The following is a 23,045-nucleotide window of genomic DNA, read 5'->3' as shown; positions in this document are numbered from 1 at the left end:
CTCTATAAAATGCCTCCTAAGCTAATTAAGGACTCAGAGCTTCCCCATGTCAAATCTTCTAACACATTCTCCCAGGTTCTATGTGTATTGGTTTTCTGGGGATGCTCTGGCACATTGTCACAAATGTGGGTGAGCTGAAAACAGTGGAACTACATTGACATGCAATTCTGGAGGTTAGATTCTGAAGTTAAGGTGTTGGTTGTAGGGATAAGTCCCGCCCCTTAGGGGGCGTGTTTGCCTCGGGCTAATGTTTGCCTATAAATTTGGCAAGCATGCTCCCAGCCACAGAAACGGTGGTTCTGTAAGTCTATTTCTCCATTAAAACTATCTATATATATTTTTACAATCTGTCTGCATTCGTTTACGCTGCTACAGTTGGTGTATTGATTCCTTCTGGGGGCTCAGACGTGGGATAGGTGGATTTTTCCAATCCTTGGGATTTCTCATATTATAGATGTTTTAATCCAATATCAGTCTTTCATGTCAGGACTTTCTCTGCATGTGACTGGCCACTACCTTTCTTCCTATATGGATGTTGGATAGAGGCCCATCCTGTCCACTATGTATCTTTAATATGATATAATCAGCAAGGACCATTTCTAAATCAAATCATATTTACAAATACCAAGTGCTAAGACTTGAACATGCATTCAAAGAACAGACACAATTCACCCCATAATCTCATGCTTGTGGCAGACACCCAGAGGCCTTTCAAGTTTACCCTAGTGATAACCTTAGAAGTCATACAGGATAATTTTATGTCAACTTGACACAAGCTAAAGCCATCTGAGAAGAGAGAATGAGAGAACATCAATTGAGAAAATGCCTCCTTAAGATTGGGCTGTAAGGCAATTCTTAATTAGTCATAGATGCGGGTGGGCCCAGCCTATTGTGGATTGATATGGGATGCCCTTTTGTATGCTGTGAATATGTTTTATTACCATTGGTTAATAAGGAAACTGATTTGGCCTATGGCAGGGCAGAAAATAGCTAGGTGGGAAATCCAGACAGAGATATAGGAAGAAAGAAGGCGGAGTTCAGCAGCCATCAGGGAAGCAAGATATGAGGTAACAAGCCATAAGCTTGTTATGGTAAAATATAAAGTAATAGAAAAAGGTTAATTTAAGTTGCAAGAGCTAGTTAATAATAAGATTGAGCTAATAGGTCAAATAGTTTGTTATTAATATTAAGTCTCAGAGTGGTTATTTGGGAAATGGCAGGTGGGTTAGAAACCTCCAGTCACAGTGGGTAGTGCCATCCCTGAGTTGGCCCATAAGAAAGCAGGTCGAGCAAGGTATGAGGAAAAAGCCAGTAAGCAGCATCCCTCTACAGCCCCTTCATCAATTCCTACCTCCAGGTTCTGCCCTGTTTGAGTTCTTGTCCTGACTTCCTCTGATGATGAATAACCATATGAAAGTGTAAGCCAGCTAAACCTTTTCCTTTCTAAGTTGCTGTAGTTATGGTTGTTTCATCATAGCAACAAAAACCAAAACTAAGAGAGAAGTCAAAATTAAGATGGGCTGTCTGAGACTTAAGGGCCATCACAAAGTTGTATACACTCTTGGTTCATCAGTAATCAGGGCACTGTCGGGATCTTGTTAATTATAGAACATATGATATTAATCTTTGGTGAAAGGTTCTCAGGTATGGGAAGAGAGGCAGAAGATAAGATTTTTGCTTTAAGAGATCACTGTGTCAAATGTGTAGATATAACCTAGGGTTCGAGAACTTAGAATTTCTTCTGCCTTTTACAAGTGGTGTTTTGTATCAGTGTCAAGTATTTCATCTTTCTGGAGTGCTGAATCTCCATGGAGAAAACATCTGATGAACCCCAACTGAAATACATCCCACAGGATACCAGACCAGTATTCCTCATAACTATGAGGCCATCAAATACTGGGAAGCTCTGAGAAAATTTTTACAGACTGGCTGAGGCTTAGAAGACACATGTAATGGAATGCTTTGACTAGGACCCTGGAACAGAGAAAGAGCACCAGGGAAAAAAACACTGGAATCTGATGAGGTTTTGCCAGTGGACTTGACTAAAGGTTAAACCAATTCTGCTTTATAAGCGACAGACCTACCACAGAAAAACGAAAACACAATGATGGGAGAACCTGGAACAGAGACTAGGGAACCCTCTGCACTATCTCTGCATTCTTTAAAACTATGGAAAATTTTTAAATTTAATTTTGTCACTATGGGAATTGATTTTATACAAACAAATCACACATTGCTGCCTTATTAAAGCTGCAGACACGCATGAGACTGTTTCCTGACATCTGAGTATCTTACCTAGCTCTCAAGGCCCTTGTTCTGTCAACGTCCACTTAACAGGATAGTAAGACCATAACATGAACAGAGAACTCTAAATTCTGATGCAGGCACCTGTGAGAGCCAAAGGTATGTTTTAAGTTTTATTAACCATGCCTAAAAGATCTATAAAACAAAACAAAGCAAAACTGCTCTAACCTGTGAGCCCCTTGCCCAAGGACAGATACTTCCTGAAATGCTGGAGGTTTTTATTTAATGGGAGATAGCAACCACGTGTTCTCACTTCCCTAAAAAGCTTGTTTGACTCACCTGCACTGGATGTGCTTGATCGCCTATAGGTGGGAGTTACGTGGGCAGGAAATGCATCAGGATGTACTCTTGGTCCTGACGGGATGTAGGCAGGAAGTACACAGGCAGGAAGTATGCCAGGATAGATGCTTGCCCTTGATTGGACCTGACAGAAAGTATGGTAGCCTATGGTTTTGCCTTTTTAAGCCTCAACAAAATGTGCCTTTCTTCCATTTTCTGGGAACCCAGGGATGGGTCTGGCCAGAGTCCATCATCCTGGCCAGTATTTAATTAAAGTTTGCTCCAGATTTGGCTCAAAATTGCAGTAGTGGTCTTTTTCTCAACTGGTGGGATTAACACACCCTGTAAGGAGGTTCCATACACTCCTGATCCTAGGTGTTCAAGCTCCTTAGTAATCTCAATTTCAATGTGACAAGACCTAGTGATTATTTCTGTCACATAGATTCTATGTCAAAGAATAAAGATGCATCAATTCTGACGTTGGATTCCAAAGAGATTACATCTTCCAACTTGAGTTCTGTCCACTCTCCTGCCCACTCATGTGAAGAATACTAGCGACTGCATTGTGAGCTGCTTCATGGAGAGGCCATAAACAGACGACAGTTCAGTTAACTTGGAAACTGTGGCTTCCACCAGCCTCTTAAGTGAATTTGGGAGAACAGTCTTTAACATAGATGAGCTCAGACTGCCTGTTGACCAGCTAGCAAGACTTGGCCTCCTGAGAGCCACACTCAGAGTCCCTAACCTGCAGAAATGGTTAGTTAACAAATGTTTGTGGCTTCAGATGCTCCATTCTGGGGTTGTTTATCATCCAGCAGTAGATGACTAATGCATATGCTTGCCTTGCAAAACTACTGTAAAGAATAAAAGAGGAAATGTGCTTAATTAGATTTTATATTCTAATGAACTCAAATACCCAAGTCAGCAAGGACTAAGTCTCACTCACAGAAGGCAGTCTACAAGTGAGTCCCTCCCCATTTCCCTCCAATATGAGAAGAAACCCTGCTCCATTGTGCCTATGTTTTGAAAACTGTAATGTACTATGCAATTAGAATACCTGTAGTAATGGAAGGTATTACTGTATTAGGAAAGGAAACATTATTATTTTCAAAGCTGTTTGCAGTTTAGACTAGTTGGTCCAGAAGGAATGCAAGAATTCTTTTTAGGAAGAAAGCAGCTCTTTTGTTTAGGGAGGAGGGAAAAAACTGTAATAGGTAAGAATGATTATAAAGGAGAAAATAATCCAATGAGATTGAAATTCAAAACAGGAGGTGACCTTGATAATGTGAGACCCCAGGGAAAGCTTTGGCTAACTTGGGGAAGTAAGTAGTGGCTTTTCCACATTGCAGGAGATGGGGTCTCATGCTACTTTAATGTCTAGGTGAAAAGAAAGCCTGTTCCTGAAAAGGAGGGTCCTCAGGGTACTTGAGCAGTTACTTGGATTACACATGTGTACAAGACTTCAATTTGGCCCCAGAAGGACACCTGCAATTGAATGGGGATAGAATATAAAATTATGTATAAATTATTTTATAACAACAGTCAAGAAATCTGCTTTCCCCAAACCATGCAGGACAGTCCAGTTCCTAAGAAACATGTTCTCACTATGTTTTATTTATATTAATTTTTATTAGTCTTAATTTATTATTAATTAAAGTTAATAATTAAGTGCCTCTGTTATATTAATAATTAAAATATCTTTAAATTTTCTCATCAGTAAATGATAATTAAAGCTAGTTTTTCAAAAGAATATTTTCATTACATTTATTTCTGTGTGTGGAGGGACTGATCATGAAGCAGCATGTGTGTAGAGGTTGGAGCACACCTTGTTGGATCTGTTCTCTTCTTCTACCATCTGGATCATGGGGTTCAAATTCAGCTCATCAGACCTGGGTGTAGGCATCTTTATCCACTGGACAATCTCGCTAGCCCATATTCATTTATTATAAATGTCTTATCAATGTGAAATATAAACAGATTAGTTATTTATTAAGGAATTAAGTGAGAAGTTAAAAGTTACCACAACTTATATTAATGTAATCTTTGTGGTTCTGTAGGGCCCGGGTCTACCCTTGATCCTGGGGTGCATCTTGAGGACAGTTTCTGGTCAGCTAACTAAAGCATTCTGTTTGTTCCTGTGCTCCCCCTGCCCCTCCTGGTGATTAGCTATAGGGCATTGTTGACTCCATCTTTGGTATGGTAATTTCCCAACTGCCCAGGTGGAAATCCTTGTGAAGCAGCAAGCTGTATAGGAATTTCCCCAAGGTTGAATAAAAAGGCATTCAGCTGATCTCCTTTCGAATGACCCAGGTCTCTTTGTGTATTCTTTCAATCTCCAGGCCCTTGCCTGACTCGCCTACTGTACCGAGGGGGTAACACTGAATCGGGTGTTACATGGTTTCTTCTCATATTCGTTTATTTTATGTGTATGAGTGTTTTGCCTGAATGATTGCAAGGGCGTCACATGTGTGCAGTGCTGAGGGGGTCAGAAGAGGGCCTTGCACTCTATGGAACTGGGGTTATGGATGGTTGTGAGTCATTATACAGAGGTTTGGAAACAAACCCTGGTCCTCTGCAAGAGTAACAAGTGCTCTAAACGGCTGAGCCCTCTCTCCAACCCCCTATTTTTTGAGTTAATCTTCTATCCTGCTACATTACTGAAGGTGTTTATGAGTTGTAGAAGTTCTTTAGTAGAACTTTTGGGGTTGCTTATGTAAACTATCATATCATCAGCAAACAGTAACCAAAGAATAAATAAGAAAAATGTGGTACATTTATACAATGTAGTTTTTATTACACAGCAAAAAACAAAACAAAATAAAACAGTGACATCTTGAAATTTGCAAATGAATGGATCTAGAAAACATCATATTGAGTCAGGTATCCCAGACCCAGAAAGACAAATATTATATGTACTCACTCATAAGTGGCTTTTAGATATAGCACAAAGAAAAACCAGGCTACAACGCACAATCACAGAAAATCTAGACAAGAATGAAGACCCTAAGAGAGACATACATGGATCTAATGTACATGGGAAGTAGAAAAAGACAAGATCTCCTGAGTAAATTGGAAGCATGGGGATCATGGGAGAGGGTAGGAGGGGAAAGAAAGGGAGGAGAGCAGAGAAAAATAAATAGCTTAATAAAAACAATTTAAAAAATTGAAAATAAAATAAAACAAATAGATGAAGAATATTTTAATAAAAATAACCCATCAGATAGCCACTCCCAGTTTAGAAATCACAGTACCCGAAGACAAAATAGACCCTTCCTGCAGAGCCCATCTTGGACTCTGAGTGTAAACTTTAGCCCGGAGTTTTAACCCTAATGCATGTTGTGTTCATAGTCACAGAAAAGGGCTTTGTCTATAGGAGCATATAATGCTCATTTCTGCTCCTCTTTTCCACTTCTGTGTTCTGCCCTCCTAAAGTAACATTATAGGTTTACCCTCCCCCTTCCCTCTTGCCCTTTCTCTCTCTCCCTCCCTCCCTTCCTTCCCCCCTCTCTCTTCCTTATTTCCTTCCCTCATCTCCTACCTTTCATATTCTTGTTTGTTTACATATTTTCTAACTGACTACTTTAGAGAAAGTTCCCAGAGCATCGCTAAACTCAATAATAGAGCCGCAGCAATGAGTAGTGACGTCAGACATGCCACCACATCCCCAGTACAGTGTGCCAATTTTCTTCTTGCCATTGGTGACTTCCTCTCTCCAAAGCACATGTCCTCTCTCTCACCATCAAGCCATCTGTGTTTCTTCACTGGCTCCTCCCTCTTTGGTACCAGCAGACTCATATCTCTCATCTTAAGAGTTTCACTTGTCTCTTCTACATCCTCAAACCACCGCAATATGTTTTCCGTTGAGTCACATGTCTTGTATATATGTTAATGAACACTTTTCGTGCTCCTTATGGCCATTGTCTTCATAGCTCCTTTTAACATCATTGATCTACCAATACAATCATCTAGAGCAGTTCTTGAATTGGGAGAGGATTCCAAGTTTCTTCCCGAATCCTATGAAAGCTATAGATTACCTCACCAGGGAAGAACACTTTTTGTTCTTTTTTGTCCCCAAGGCTGCTGTCATCTCACATCCGAGCTTCAGAGCAGTGCTCCCATGGCCTCCTCCCTCTCATCATTCTCAATCACACCATGAGAACAATCTTCCTAAAATATCACACAACTCCTGCTGTGTCTCAGTTCCCTGTTACCTAACTAGTTCTAAACCTAACTTCCTCTTCAATTCTTTCAAGATCGCCATCATTATCAAACAATGTGTAGCAAAATGGTAAAATTGATGGCTTCTTTCACCATCGTATGCATATCCAGGAATCTTCTACAAATATATAAAAGTCATCTTTAGAGAAAAGCAGACTTGTTCCAAAACAAGAATTAGAAGGCAAATTAAGACTTTGGTGTGTTTAATGACAGTTGGTGCCTATAAGATGATGAAAATAAATACCTGATCCTTGAAGAATTTGAACCACAGAGGCACATTGTGGTTTGCCACAGTCATTGCCAGCTGTCATCTGTGTTATTCACCAAGGAAGGGCTATGCTGGTCCTAAACACACAGCTTCATGAGCCAAACCCTCTCCAGATAGAGATGGTGGTGAAAGGGATCTGGTTGGGGCTGTTGGCTCCTTAGCTCTGGTCCTGCCTTGCAGAGGGAATTCTGCATAGGAATGTGTGTGGAGCCCAAGATCCACCAAAGAAAACCAGGGTATTATATTAAGTGTAAAACCTAAGCAATTGCTGTTCATGGAAATCAGAAAAGTTCATGAGAGGGCGGTGAGATGACTCATGGGGTAAAGGCAATTGCTGCCAAGTCTAATGGCCTGAGTTCCATCCCCATGACCCACACTGTGGAAGGAGTACTGACCCCTGCACTAACTCCTGCGAATTGTTCTTCTATCATTATGCATAAGCCATGATGTACACCCTGCTCGATAGATACACAAAATAAATAAATTTTAAAATGAAAAATTTAGGCAGGCAGTCATATTGCCTCCCCTCTGTCCACAGGCTTCAGGACCTATCTGGGGGATCTAAGTCCTTCACATGGCCTTCAGCCACATCGGACTTTTGTGCCTTCCTTTCTGAATTCATAATATCTATTATCTAACCCAGAGCTTTCTAGAACTTTCTCTGTTTACAGTATCTTTAAAAACGACCTCGTTATTAAGTATTAATGTCCCTCAACTGGGTTACATCTCAATAAATCCATTGTAAGATGAAATGTTCATGACGACACAAGGCATTTAATATATCTAACCTGCATTAATAACCTGCATTAACATGTCTAACCTGTTGAACTTCCTGGCTCAGCAACACAGTCTTCTGCAGGGCTTTGGATGCTTGCCCTCATGATTGCAAGGCTAACTGTGGCAGGTGTAGCATCACAGAGTACCATGCTGCATAGTACCCGCCATTGAGATAACCAAAATCTGAAACAGGCTTCCTAGTCAATGCTGTTAACCAAATACCATGGCAAAATAAAAATAATCATTAAAGTTGAACCATTGTAAGTTGGGAACAACCAACAGATCCGCCCAAACAGTGTGGTAAAGAATCCGGTCCTGACAATACTACAGTCACTTGGAAATTATATGAATTGAAAGAAAGTTGCCACCTTATAGATCTGTCTGGATGGTGTGAAGGGAAACCAAAGAGAACAAAGGGAAGCAAGAGGGTGGGGCATGAGGGCAGTATATGGAGGATACACCCAAATTACATCATATATTTATGTTCGGTACACAAACAGGGGCATAGAAGTGGCATGGTGGGTAAAAGCTCTTGCTACCAAACTCACAGCCTGAGTTTGATACTAAGAACTCATACGGTGGAAGAAGAAACATGACCATCCCAAACTGCTCCCCCACACACACCATTGACCCACACAATAGTGATTAAATAAACATTTATAAAGACATAAATAATTGAAAGCTGTTATTTAAAAATTTTTTAATGTATCCATGCCTATTTTCATGTTATATAGCCATGCTTATTACGCAGTAGGATGTGTGTACCTATGACTGCACAACTTCTCATGATTAGAAATCAAATCAGACACTGCTGTTGTTGTTGCCTGTCCCAAGTGGGTGTTTTACTGGCACTTGTATTTTAATTACTACTACTAAGGATTCAACTTTGCAAAGACATGACAGGATCCAAAAGAGCTCAGGGAAGAAGCATGCCCCAAAATTGCCCCATGCCACCCTGTCCCCCATAGGTACACAAAAAAATATAAATAAGCTGAAACCAATCCAAAGGAGTATAGACTGCACTATTCAAGCCATAACCCACCTCAGACCCACACCTCTCATAGCAGATGATCAGTACCACCTTGTCTTGTTTGGTTTTGCTTTAAATTTAAAAAAACTTCCATGGTGCCCTTATGAATTCCCTGCAGTGCCCTGGGTTACCATGGAATACTTTCTAGATCTCATGTGTAGTCATTTGCATTGAAAACTCGGTGACAGGACAAGGACATCAACATCAACTGAGAATTTAGTCTCATCTAACTCCCAATCCATAGACGTGATGGTTTGAATGAGAATGTCTGCCCATGCATCCCATAAACTCATATATTTGAATACTTTTTCCCAATTGGTGGAACTGTTTGGGAAGGGTTAGGAGTTGTAACCTTGTTGGAAGAGGTGTGTCGCTGGGAATGGACTTTGATGTTTCAAAAGTGCATGCCATTTCCAGTTAGCTCCATTGCTATGGGACAATGGTCTGTACCCTGTCACTTGTACTTTAAATAAACAGTGATTGGTCAGTAGCCAGGCAGGAAGTATAGACGGGGCAGCCAGGCAGGAAGTAGAGGTGGAGCAACAAGAAATCTGGGAAAAGGGAAGTTTCAGTCTGCAGTCATTACCCAGTCGCAAAAGAAGCCAGACACAGAGCAAGCAACATATGACTGCCTCACTGAAAAAGGTGCCAAGCCACATGGCTGACACAGACAAGAATTATGGGCTAGTGTAAATTATAAGAATTAGTTAATAAGAAGCCTAAGCTAATGGGCCAATCAGTTTATAATTAATATAGATGTCTGTGTATTTTTTTGTGACTGACTGTGGGACCGGGCAGGACCATGAGGGACAGAAACCTCAGTCAACACTCCATCTCTACTTTGGGCTAGTGGATCAAGATGTAAGCTCTTAGCTACTGCATCAGCACCATGTTTACCTGCTTGTTGCCATTCCTGCCATGATGGTATGAATGCACGGTGTAGGAGGTTCTTCTGTTCATGTGTTGCTTTTATTGGTTAATGAATAAAGAAACTGCTTTGGGCCTGTTAGGGCAGAACTTAGGTTGGCAGAGAAAATAAAACTGAATGCTGGGAGGAAGAAGGGTAGAGTGAGAGACACCATGGATCTTCTAGCTGAGACAGTTGCTGGTTAGAATCTTGCCAGTAAGCCACAGTCACATGGTGATACACAGATTAATAGAAATGGGTTAAATTAAGATGTAAGAATTAGCCAATAAGAAGTTAGAGCTAATGGCCATGCAGTGTTTTAATGAATACAGTTTCTGTGTGGTTATTTCATGTATAGGCTAGCCGGGCAGCCAGGACAAATAAAGGGCCTCCTCCATTCAACAAATGCACCCTCTGAAACTGCAAGCTTCCAATAAACTCTTTCTTCTACAGGTTGCCTTGATCATGGTGTGTGGTAGTTTGAATGTAACTGTCTCCCATAATCTCACAGAAAGTGTGGCACTGTTAGTAGGCATGACTTTGTTAGAGTAGGTATGACCTTGCCGGAGGAAGTGTGTCACTGTGGAGGTGGGCTTTGAGGTGTCCTATGCTCAGGATACTGCCTACTGTGTCAGTTGACTTCCTGTTGTCTCTCAGCAGCTATTTTCTCCAGGACCATATCTGCCTGTGTGCCACTATACTCCAAGCCCTGATAATAATGAAATAAACCTCTGAAAATATAAGCAAGATGCCCCAATTAAATGTTTTCCTTGTAAGAGTTGCAGTGGTAATGGTGTCTCTTGACAGCAATAAAAAAACTGAACTAAGACATGGTGTTTTATCATATCAATAGAAAAGTAACTAAAAAAATAGAGCTGGTGGAACCACATACCTATTATAAAGAAATTTCTGCACGTGTAACAGTTTAGTAAGCATGGCTACAATCCATGACTTATCGTCTGACTTTACCCTCCTACACTGTAAGCTCTATTATACCTTTTTAGATTCTTGTGTTATTTAGAACATGACTCTTGCAAGCAGCCAAATGGAGGTCAAGAATATCATTATGATTTACAATTGCACAAAACATTTAGACAGAGCCTAATAAAGAGTAAGGTGTTCAATTCCTGGTCAATGAATGAACCAAATGCTCATTCACACTACCAGGTATCCTTGGAATAGCCATGTTTTCTTTTCTTTCCTTTTCTTTTTTTTTGGGGGGGGGTTGTTTTTTTTTTTTTTTGGTGAGAAAATGATTGGCAAAGCCAGATGTAGACAATCTCTCAGAGGCACTGATAACATTCTTAGCAGCTTTTAGAATGAACGTGGTACTTTTTGAATCTCTGCTTGATTTTTTGTGCTTTTTCAAATCAACATACCCCATGGTGTGGTATCATGGAAGAAGGGACTCATCCTACTGTTCAGTCTGACAAGGAAGATAATTATATTTTAGGGATACATATCCAAAACTCCAGTGAAATGACTAAATAAGAGTGAAGTCAGAGCATCAATTGATAAAGGTTAGCTAGATCACATTTCCTGAAAATATAATACACTGAGAATTCCAGGATAATGCTGCCATTTATTAATTGCACTCGTGAATCACATCAATGCCAAGCTCTGCATGCGAACAAAATGTCATGGAAATTGGATTCAGTTCTGTTTCAAACAGCTGTCTCCACTACAGCCAAACCGAATGTACCAAGTTCTTGGGAACAAATTTGAAAGGGAAAGAAAGCAACCCTTCGCTATCTGAGAGGGTCCAGTTTGTCTAAACACCATTGCTACTCCTCATTTTCATTCCCCTTGGGAGATGTTTCTCACATTGACCATCCCGTTGAGTCATTGAGATGGAACACATGTTAGAAGATTCCAGGTCTTCCTCAGATCTCTTGGTGGGCATGGGATTGTCACATAACTATCGTCTTCCTCATTCCAACCAGTCATTTAAGACATATGGAGGGGAGGGGACAACTCAGAAAGGGGCGTAGAGTCACATATGCCAAGAGGTGAGACCCGTTGACATCCATGTATCATCTACGTTCATGTTGTTGTGAGCAAATACCCGAGAAACGCAACTTAAAGGAGGAAAGATTTATTTTGGTCCATGGTTTCAGAGGGCCCTATTATTGGTTGTTTCACCCCAAGCACTTAGGCAAAATATCATGATGAAGTGACATGTGGCAGAGGCAGTTCCTTGTCTCAGCTTGGATAAAGAGCAGATCTGCTAGAAGGTATAGGCCTCAAGGACATACTCCCATGACAAGGACCTACTTCCTTAGTAACTAAATTCCACCCCACCCCCAGATCCTATCTCCTCCATAGACTCCTCAGATTCTGAATCCATCAATGAGTTAAATCAACCATCAGGTCAGAGCCCTTAATATGTAGATGTCTCTGGAAACATTCTCCCAGACACACTGAGAGATCTGTTTTGACAGTCTTTTAGGCATTTCTTCACCCAGTTAAGTTAAAAGTCAAGACTCACCACCATGGTGCCTTAGTTAGTGCTCTTGACTGTGTGCTCACCTCTGCTTGTCCATAGCCTCTGTGACTCCCTTGCCTCTTGCATGGACAGCAGTAGTAACCTCTCGTCTGCTTGTCTAATGTCTGCTTCATTCTTACTCTCAATATGCTTTCCACATGGCACCCATAGTAATAGTTCAAATAAGACAAGACAGCCAGAACTGTCCCATGTGTTTTAATTATTCTCAAATATTAAAATAAGATGCAAATGGATCCGATCTGGCCATTGTCTACGTCTTCCACCTCACTTTGCATCATTTTCAGTTTAGCCATGTACGCTGCAGCTGCACTGACTTGGAATGCACCGGCTTCTTCTTTAGCTTTGCTGTCTGTGTCCAACAGCCTTGCTCTTCCCAGATCTCTGTCTGGAGAACTCTCTCTGACCTCCAATGTCTTGGATTGAGCTATGAAATGAACTCTGCTGCTCACTCTTTAGAATCACTTCCAATACCTCAGATCTCTCTTTATGACACAGTCCACTTCATTTTCTTTCCACACTTTACCCTGAAGGTCACCTAGTCATTGCTAATGCTAGTTTACAAATTGTGCCTCCATCCCCAAAGAATATGATAGGATCGGAGGCCTTAGCTGTTCTACTCATTTCAACCTTCCTTGTGCAAAACATGACTATTATAATAGGCACATGCCTATCTTGGCCTTAAAAATGATCTATTTCTGTTCCCTCATTTTCTGAGAATAGTTGAGATCCAAGAAAGCGATTGGCTTGTGACGAAACACACAGCTAGCTAATGATGGTGCCAAAGCTGGGACTCGGTTCCTGGTCCATTGCTGTTTCTGCTTCAACTTCTGGCTGCTCGTTCAAATGAAAATCAATCCTATCCCAAGTGGTTAAAAATCACTCAGAGTAAGTTCAGATGACTAATTCAACAGTGCCCCGTCTTTGAATATGAAGAATGCTCTATGAATCCCATCATCCAAACCCCTTGTGTATGCCCTTCGGCACAAGAATTCCTTGGGACATTAATGTGCAAGTTGGTTTAGACTTCAAGGTGCATTTTTTTTCCCTCTAAGTTTCTTCTTCATTATTAAAATAAATCTGTTGACAAAATTAACATATCAGATGGAACAACAAAACTAGAAATAACTTAGATCTCTAAAGATAATTTATTCATTAAATTAGAACTTTTAAATACAGGCAAAAGAGAAAATAACTATTATTAAAATGTTCCAACCAAATTGCTGCTTATCTTAGGCGATGCTAATTAGTAACAGCACCCAAAATCCACTCTTTCACAACAATCAGAGAAAAATCACAGATTATAGAAGGGCTGTGGGGGAAGGTGACGAAGGGTGTTACTAGTTATTAGTAAGGCTGAGGAATTACCATGAGACCTGAGTTCAAATTCTATCCCTGGATTCTTGTGCTCAGATCCTTAATATTTTTCTCCGCATCCATCGTGAATGTGTGGTGTGAAGCAGGTTTCTCACCAGATTAAATCCCCTCCAATCGATTCGTCACACTGTCGACAAGACGGTGCTAGGGGTGCTTAGATGGCACCAGCCATTTTCCTACCTAGACGCTCCATCTTTGCACTGCCCTTACGAGAAAATGTATCTGTTGCCAATGGTCTGACCACGCCCACAGTGTGACCAGCAGCTTCTCAAACCTTAGCCTGCTAATGTCACTCACCTGCCACACGGCTCCACATGCAGTATCGCCCCTGGAATGGAGTCCTTACAGATGCTGCCTCTGCTGGAATTCATGTTTTTCTTTCAAAAAATTTGAAATACAATAATTCTATGCCAAAGATTGAATTATACCTCTGCTTTCCACCCAGTTTGCATTTAGACATCAGGGTTTTCGAGGAGAGTGAAGGCTAGGTGAGATCATGGGGCAGAGTCGATTGGCTCGTACAATTAGCATCCTTGCCCTTTGGAAGGGAGACATCACTGTGCACCCTCCCCCAACATGAAAATAAATAAGTCATCAAATATACAATGATCTAATGTATATTTGGAAACAAGAAAAACATTCTTTGGGGGAAGCCCACCTTTTGACCCATTGACCTTGAACATCCTTCCCTCAGAGTTGTAAGAAACAACTTTCTGTAGTTTATGTCACTCAATGTATGTTCTGGTAGAACAGTTGAAGCTAGCATATACAGTATTAAAACAGAACAATAGGTATAGCAATAACGATGTAAGTGTGTTCCAGGCATTGTAATAGCTATTTTATATGGATGCCCTTCTATCCTACAAATTAAACACCTGAAGTGCCGATGGGCGTGGCTCTCAGCAATGATAAACCTGGCGCTGGGAAAACTAAACCAGCCAGACACACACCTTTAAGCCCAGCTCTCCAGAGGTAGAGGGGGTAGAGGAAGGAGGATCTCTGTGAATTTGAAGCCAGCTTAGTGAGTTCTAGGAAAGCCAGAGATAAACAGTGAGATTCAAAAACTCATTGATGAGAAAGAGAGACCAAATATGCAGACACATCACAAAGACTTCTAGGGGCACTGGGAAGTGAGGACCGTTTCTTGGTTCTCTGGCTCTCTGTCCTGTACTCTTTGTCACTGTCTGACCTGCCCTAAAGGAGACTAAAATACTAATGTCCCATGTGGGACTAGTGAAGAATCTGTTACATTCCCTACAGAGATGCTGTAGGTGTCTTGAGTATGGGAAGGATTTCCAAGAGTGATTAGATTTATCTCCTACAATATAAATGCAAGGGCATTTGAGCCTTTAGCGGGAAAGTTTATAAAACAATTTTCAATTTTATAAAAAAATCATTTTTCTAATTTTTTTTATGGATGGGATGATTTTCTAACGGTTTGAGTCTCTCTTTAGAAATGAGTTTAAAAGGAATTCAGAAATAAGTAGAAAAGCAGATGTGGAAATGGCTAGGCACCAGCAGGAGGTGGAATCAGGTGACCTTTGAGGTCCATTCTGCTCCAGGAATAAAAGGCGCTTGGTTTTCACAAACAATAGATTGTTGAAGACCTTGAACTTGTATTGGTACAATCACCAAAGTTGCCAAAACACAAAGTCCTGAGACCAGCCATAGCCGTTTGGGGAAGCTAGAGGTGCATTTTCTGGCATCATCCTGACAAATCTTATTTTATTGATGGTCTGAGTATTGGCATGACAAAGGCCACAAGCTAGCTCTGACCACTCAGCCCCTCTGTGCAAGGTTCTTTGGCTTCTAAACCCCAGTAGGACAATGGGCTACAGCCAGGCCCAAGGAAGGAAGCACGCATCTCTAGTTTCCAACATTAAGGAGCAAAACCAGCTGTGTTCTTTCCTAAAAGGGAGAGAAAGACCACTGGAGGAGGAGGAAGGGAAGGTTGCGCTGGCTTCTCAGCCTTCCCTTTGCCGAGCTGGCAGCATGTTTATCCCTTTTCTAGAATGTTTTATTGTTTTGCTCTCATAGAATCACACCAAACACCCAGCCCTTGTTCTTTCAATACACAGCAGGAACACTGGGTGCTTTCTCTTCATTTTCCAGCACAGCTCTCAATAAACTAATTCAACTGGTTGATAATCTGCTTCAAAACAGTAAGCATTTGGAGCTCCCATTCTGGGCTGAGTCCTCTACGAACTCGTGCACAAATGAATATTGACTTCAGCCTGGGAAAAGAACCCTTCAGGATTCTGTGTTCGCTCATAAAATTGAAATTTAAACCAGCTGAAGCAAAAGAGGAATTCTTCGACTTGCACACTCAAACTGTAGGCGTGGTTTCAAGGACCTGAACCGGACTGAGCCCTGCTTGTTTTCCCTAGTTTTCTCCTTCTGTTTTAGCTGATCTTCCTTCCCTTTGTTCTGAAAGTTATCCTCTTGAAGAGAATAACATGAAAAACAGGAACTTCAAGTTTCACCTTCCTAGCCCTTCTACCTAAGAGGAAAATCTCCTCCACAAAGGGGCAGTCAAAAAGCTAATAGAAGAAAATTTCATCGCCTCAACTTAAGTCAAATGTTGCCAGTTGTTAGAGCTAGAAGAGCTGGAATCTCATGGTCAAGAAAGGAGTCTCACAAGGGTTGAGAGAGGGAGGAACAGCTTCCCAAAAAGAAGGGTGATAGTCTTTGAGTAAATATTGCTTTCTCCACCTCAATGGGTTTACTCCTTAGAAAAAAAAGGGGGGGAGACACCCAACAGAAATAATAACATGATGTAAGAACATGTTCTGATGAATAGCACTCATGTGCATTCAAGCTTTCGGCTGAAGGTCATCAAAACATGAGAACATAATTCACTCTTTGGGACTTCAGCTAAAACTAGACCGAAGTAACCTTTCAGTTCAAAAGCTCATGGGAGCACTGAGGAAAGATGGGAACTAGGCTGAGACCAGGTGGTGCTAGGCCCTGTTCCCTAAGAGGAGGCATTTAGATGTGACTCATACAGGGAGGACCTCAAGAACGTCACCCAGAGCAGGGGCATAGCACGACCCTCAGACTGGAACAGAAGGACCCTCCACTGATGCTGCCCTCAGGATAGTCACTATGAATCCTCTTAGACATATTGAGTTCCAATTTGAGTCATCCACAGGACCAGTGTCTACCGAGGGCCCGTAGACCCTGTTATCTCTAGACCAGTGTTTGTGTGCTCAAGAATAACAAATTCTCCAATAGCCCCTTCCTAGGTATGATGGCTATTTTGGCTATCAACTTGCCTACATATTAAATCAACTCAATCCCAAGCGACTGGATACTCCTATGAGGGATCTACCTTTAATCTGGGTCCTACCTTCTAATGAAAGACTATATGAAGGACAGGGTGAAAGGAAGCCTCTTCTCTTTGGCAGCTTGCCTACAGTCTTACTGTCAAGTTCAGTCCTGCACAGGCATTAGCGCCTACTGCTTCCAGATCCCAGTGTATACGAAGCAGCTGAGACACCCAGCCTTTTGGACCAAACAACTGAACTTTACTCTGGTAGACAGCATTTGTTGGATTAGCCTGTAAACCACGCTAATGAGTGTGTGTGTGTGTGTGTGTGTGTGTGTGTGTGTGTGAATCTCCATGTATACCTAATATAGACATGTATTCTATCAGTTCTGTTTTTTTAGAGAACTCTATGTTCCAGGTTTCAACATCATGTACTCATCCAGAGGTCTGTTTTCTAGGCTCAAGAACCAGCTGTTTGGAAGAGCTTGGAAATGTAGGCCTTGATGCCCACATGTAGACATGTAAAACCTTTTCAATGGGACAATATGACAGGCTGGGAAGACAAAGGTTGACCAATGGGCTGGAAAACCATATCTAGATTGGAAAACAAGACATCAAACTTTCCCTTTTCACAAACAGCATTAGCATGACATAGAAAATCCTCAAGTCACTAACAAAACATCCCCAGTAATCGAGTTCAACAAAACAGTATGATACAAGATACAAAATCAATTATACTTTCTATGCCAACAACAATCATAAAGGAAATTAAGAAACAAATTCATTTTTCAGTAACATTGAAAAGGACAAAATATTTAAAAATAAACGGAACAACAGAAGTATAAAAATGCTGTCTTACTGAGCTCTACTCACAGCCCTTCAAGGCAATTTTTTATCAGAGTCGTGACGACATCACAGAAATCAAATTGACTTGAAAATTCATTTGGAGTTTCTAGAGACCAGAATAAACAAACAATCTCAAAAAAAAATGGAACGAAGATGAGAGATGCTTCTTGACTCAAAAGCTTTTTACAAGGCAGTGGTAACTAAGACAGTGGGGTGCTAGAGAATGGGTCAATGAAATGGAATTGCAAGGCAAAAGCAGTCCTTATATGTCATTGACTGGTTGATGGCAACAGGTCCAAGACCAAACCAACTGGGAAAGAGCAATGTTTTCAACACATGGTCCAGGCAACAGGATAACTATATGTAAAAGATTGAAATTGGATTCTTACCTCACATAGAAAAAAAAAATTTAGACTCAGTTTCTCCTTCCATGTAATCACAACGCCAGAGATTCTACACACCTGGCAACCAATTCTGCAAAAAAAAATACAAACCAGCTGGATTCCCTGCAATTCAATTCAGTTCTGACACTAGTCTGCAAAGGTCATGGAGGCCTTTGTCCACACAACGTCCCCTTTGCCTCTCGAAATGCTACTTGCAAGCTTGGGGTTCCTTTGCCTATGCTGCGTACTCCCTAAGCTCTCACAGCTTCCTCTGAAAACTTGACTGGTTTATTCAAACAGCTCCCAGGAACTCATGGAAATGCTTTATTTACTGGTTTGTTATACAGGTGGACATGGGGCTTCCATACCCTCTGAGGCAGTCATGCCAGTTGTGGGAGCCCACACTAGTTGGACAATGCAGAAGCTCCCAGAATCTTGTGCTTCCAAGTTTTCGTGGAGGCTTCCTGATGCAGGCATTACTGATTAAGTTATTCATTCTTGGAAACCAACTTAGCTTTTATTTCCCTTCTTGTACCCGGAGGTTGCGGGACAGGACTGAAATCCCAATAGGATAATTACATCTTTTTTGCAGAACAATCCTCTTACTCATTAGCATGTACAAAGAAACTTACAATGGCAGTTCCATGACTGTAAGCGCTCTGTGCCAGGAAATGGATACAAAGATCAAATATAAAGTCCATAACATTATACCTCACATTGTATATAAACATTAGCTCAACATGGGTCAAAGACCTAAAAACAAGACTTAAACTTTAAAATTCTTAGATGCTAACATTGGAATAAGCCATCAGGACCTTGGATCTGTCAATGGGTTCTCAGATATTAGTCCAAAAGCATGAACAACAAAAGAAAATCAAACAGTTAACACTTCAAATTAAAAAACGGTTGAACATCAAAGTGTACTATCAAGGAAGTGGAAAGACATCCAAATACCAAACATAATTGAATTATATACTTTAAAGGAATCAAAATGAAAGAAAATATTTATAAATCAAATATCTGATAAGGAACATGAATCTAGAATCTGTAACAACCCAGTAATAAGAAGAAAAACAATCCAACATAAAAGTGGGCGAAAGGTTCAAATCCATGCTGTGTCTGCTATAAGTCATTCTAAGTTGGATAGAACTGAGGCTTTTAACCTGTAGCATGTCTCAGGTTTCAGGGTCCACTTTATTGGCAGCATCTGGCTCATCTTGACTAGCAAGGCAGAGGCACGGTGAGTGCATCTGTTATGCCTGTAGACACCATCCCCTGCCCAACCCCACCACTTCAGCGCAGACTGTAGGCTGAGAGCATTTATTCTTTTTAATTAACTAACTAATTAATTCATGCATTCATTTATTTACTCTTCTCTCATACATTATCTCTCTATGGCATTTTCCTTCCCAACAGCAGTTTCCCGCCCTCCTCTCTTCCCAGTCCCCTGTCTCCACTTTCCCTCCCCACCAGATCTACTCCTCCTCTAGAGCAGGTCTCCCAGGACTATCCACCAAACATGGCATTGAAAGTTACAAACCCTCATATCAAGGCTAAACAAGGCAATTCAGTAGAAGGGAAATGGTCCCAAGAGCAGGCCAAAGAGTCAGAATCACTCCTTGTGAGGGGTGCCCCAAGAACAGCATACCTCCCAGCCATAACCTGTATGCAGAGGACCTAGCTCAGATCCACACAGGGTTCATGATTGTTGCTTCAGTCTCTGTGAGCCCCTATGAGCCCTGCTTAGTTGATTCTGTGGGCCGTGTTCTCATGGTGTCTTAGACTCCTCTGGCTCCTACAATCCTTCCCTCCTCTCTTCTGTGGGATTCCCAGAACTCTCCCTAATGTTTGGCTGTGGGTCTCTGCATATGCTCCCATAAGTTGCTGGATGAAGCCTCTCTGATGACAGCTGGGCTAGGCACCAATCTCTGAGTATAGGTCTCTGGGCTGTCCAGCCTCTGGTTCCTGGCCAGGCAGTGCCAGATGTGTGCTACCTCTCATGGCATGGGCCTCAAGTTGGAGCAGTCATTCGTTGGCCACTCCCAATGGTTCTGTGCCACCATTACCCCAGCACATCTTGCAGGCAGGACAGATTGTAGGTTGAAGGTTTGAACAGCTTATTCTGTAAAAAAGACCCAACCATAAGCTTGTCCGCATAGATTGGAGCATATGGACACACGAGTGCCTTAAAACCATACCAGGACACCCAGAAAATGGCAAGCACAGCCCCCTCACATGGGCTCTGTAAAGGGGAGGATAGCTAACACTGGGATGGGTATGGCTATCACAACCTGACATCTTACCATCTATGATGTTGGTGTAAAGGGACCAATAGGCAAAGAACATTTGACTGTTCCTAGGGCTTCTGTTCAGCTCAGTCCTCACGGCTGGTGTCCCTTACTTGGAACCGCCATCCACGGAGAGAGGGCGAGGTAACACGGATAGGATTTTATGCTGTGTGTATATATGTGGTGTGTTCTATGTGTGTAGGTGTGTATATGGCCATGTGTGCATGTGTGCGTATGGGTGTATGTATGCACATCTGTGCATGTGAAGAGCAGAAACAACCTCATACATCATTCCTCGGGAGTGATCCATCTTCTTTGTTGAGACATGGTCTCTCACTTTCACCTAGAGCTCACCAACTAGGCTGGACGGACTAGTCAGGAAGCCTGAGGGATGTGTTTGTCTCTGCCTTTCCGGTATTACTGTTACATGCCTGTTAAGAAACATGCCTGGCTCTTTTATAACTTCTGGAGACTGAACTCAGGTCCTCAAGCTTGTGTGGCAAGCCTTTGCTCCAGGACCAGAGTTTCTTCTAGAGATGATGAAAATGCTCTAAAGTTGACTGTGGTGATGTTGTCTATATTGACCATACAAAAGTAATGTAGTATAGTTCCTCATATATTAATAATGTAATATAGTTCCTCATGTTGTGGTGACCTTGAACCATTGTATACTTTAAGTGAATCAGATCTATGGTATGTGATTTCAATCTGTGGGGAAAAAAAAAAGTAAAGATAGTTAAAGTCAAAATGGAGTCCCTTGAATGAGTCCCCAAAAGAAGAAAAATCAGGAGGTTATAAATGAAGGCTCTTACTCGTTGATGCCTGCTAATATCTATCACAAAATATCTAGGAACTGTAAGTCTGTACAGAGGTCACACTAACCTCACACAAAAGTTCTGTAGGGCCATCTGCCCAGCGCCTGTCTGTCCAACCTCAGACTGCTGCCACTCTGGTTATGAGCAAGGGTGAGTCCTTCAGAATATATGGTATAAGCCTAATTTTGTCTACATGACTTCCATTTGAATATGTCCATAGTTTATGGCGGCATGCATATGCTTATTGTGTTCTTGTTAGTCTGAAGACCACTATTTTTTTTTTGCATAATCTCATTCTCTGTTTTTTTTTAAGCAGAGGTTGGCATATCTAAATAAAGATGCTTCAACATTTTAAGACAACTTGACGAGCAGCAAAGCAGTAAACAAATGAATATAGCAAATGAACATAAAGACAAAAATGTCTATATTCTCGTGGGAAAGTAAGTTATGAAAGGGAACACACCACAATATTTTAGGAATCAAAATACAACATTTCTCAAAAGCTTAAAAACAAAGTAGGTCAGCCTAACCCGGGGGTTTTCAACCTTCCTGCTCCTGCAACCCTTTGATATAGTTCCTCATGGCTTCTCGGCCTTTTGACTAAGATCAAGTGTAATACAGTTCCTCATGTTGTGGTGACCTTGAACCATAAGATTATTTTTATTGCTGCTTCATAACTGTAATTTTGCAATTGTTATGAATCATAATGTAAATATCTGGTATACAAGATATCTGATATGTGACCCCCTGTGAAATGGTCAGAGGGGTTGGGGCCCACAAGTTGAGAACCATTGAATCCAACTGTCTGTAGTGTTTTCTTGGAGGGACTTCTTTTAGGATGACTCTCCAACATTTTCTTATCCCTTATCCCCAGATTAGAAAGAGATGATATGAGGCATAAATTTGAAAAGGGAGTTGAGCATGCTCTCTGGTTGGTGGAGACCTAGCACTTAACAAGTTCCCTATGGGAATCTTTGCCATGATAGAGGGTTGATGTATAACCCCACTTGGGGAAGGCATGCTAGGGAGTCATATGACATCCTGTGTCATTGAAAACATAGCTGCATGTTCTTTGTCATCATTCCCACCCAGAGGTGTGTTCCATTGCCTCCCTTTGAAACAGGAGATGTGTTGTGACCGCTTTAATAGGCAGAAGTCTGCAGAGGTGGTGGAGCGTGGCCCCCAGGGATGACTAAAGAGCTGTATGACTTCTATTGAATTCTCTTGGAGTTCTCTGTTTAGGACCCTACAGTTACTATAAGGACGGTGTACCCCGAGATCTCCAACCAGATAGAGGCTAGTGGAGGGATGAGGAGGCTGTTGCAGCCCTGGTTGTCAGAGTCTTTCTGCATTACTGCTAGAGACATGTGAGGAACGCGCCAACTCCAGGCCTCATGTGATGGCAACCACAGACCGAAACCCAAGTGGAATGTATCCGCTAGTGTGGCCAGTTCTGCATCACAAGCAGGTAGATGAGTAGCATTTAAGCCACTGTCTGGGGCTGGTACGCTGAAAAGAAAAAAAAGAATCTGGAACAAACATACCCACTAAAGTTTGAAAGCAATGAATTTTTATCTCCTTTTAACCCCTCTTTCTCATTTGTCAGTTTGTCTCAAACCTACTCAGTGACCTCCTAAAACCCTAACTTTATTCATCTAATAAAGAATTTCTTGTGTCTACTCTGTGGATATAGTAGAGTACTAGATCCCTCTGGCTAACTGTCTCTAAGGACTGGAAAGTCTCTCAGGATGGCTAATCTCCATTGTCACCTTGACAAGACTT

The 23,045-nt window shown here is 41.5% G+C and overlaps 1 pseudogene; it reads left to right on the top strand.

Annotated features, from left to right (window-relative positions):
- Positions 1 to 21,843: 21,843 nt before the first annotated feature.
- Positions 21,844 to 22,012, top strand: LOC121460978 (annotated as a pseudogene).
- Positions 22,013 to 23,045: the final 1,033 nt, after the last annotated feature.

Source organism: Microtus oregoni, unplaced genomic scaffold, assembly GCF_018167655.1.
Source record: "Microtus oregoni isolate MIOR12 unplaced genomic scaffold, Mior012 000021F_ref0000039, whole genome shotgun sequence".
Classification (NCBI taxonomy): domain Eukaryota; kingdom Metazoa; phylum Chordata; class Mammalia; order Rodentia; family Cricetidae; genus Microtus; species Microtus oregoni.
Note: the sequence above shows the minus strand (reverse complement) of the source record. Positions and strands in the feature narration are given on the sequence as shown.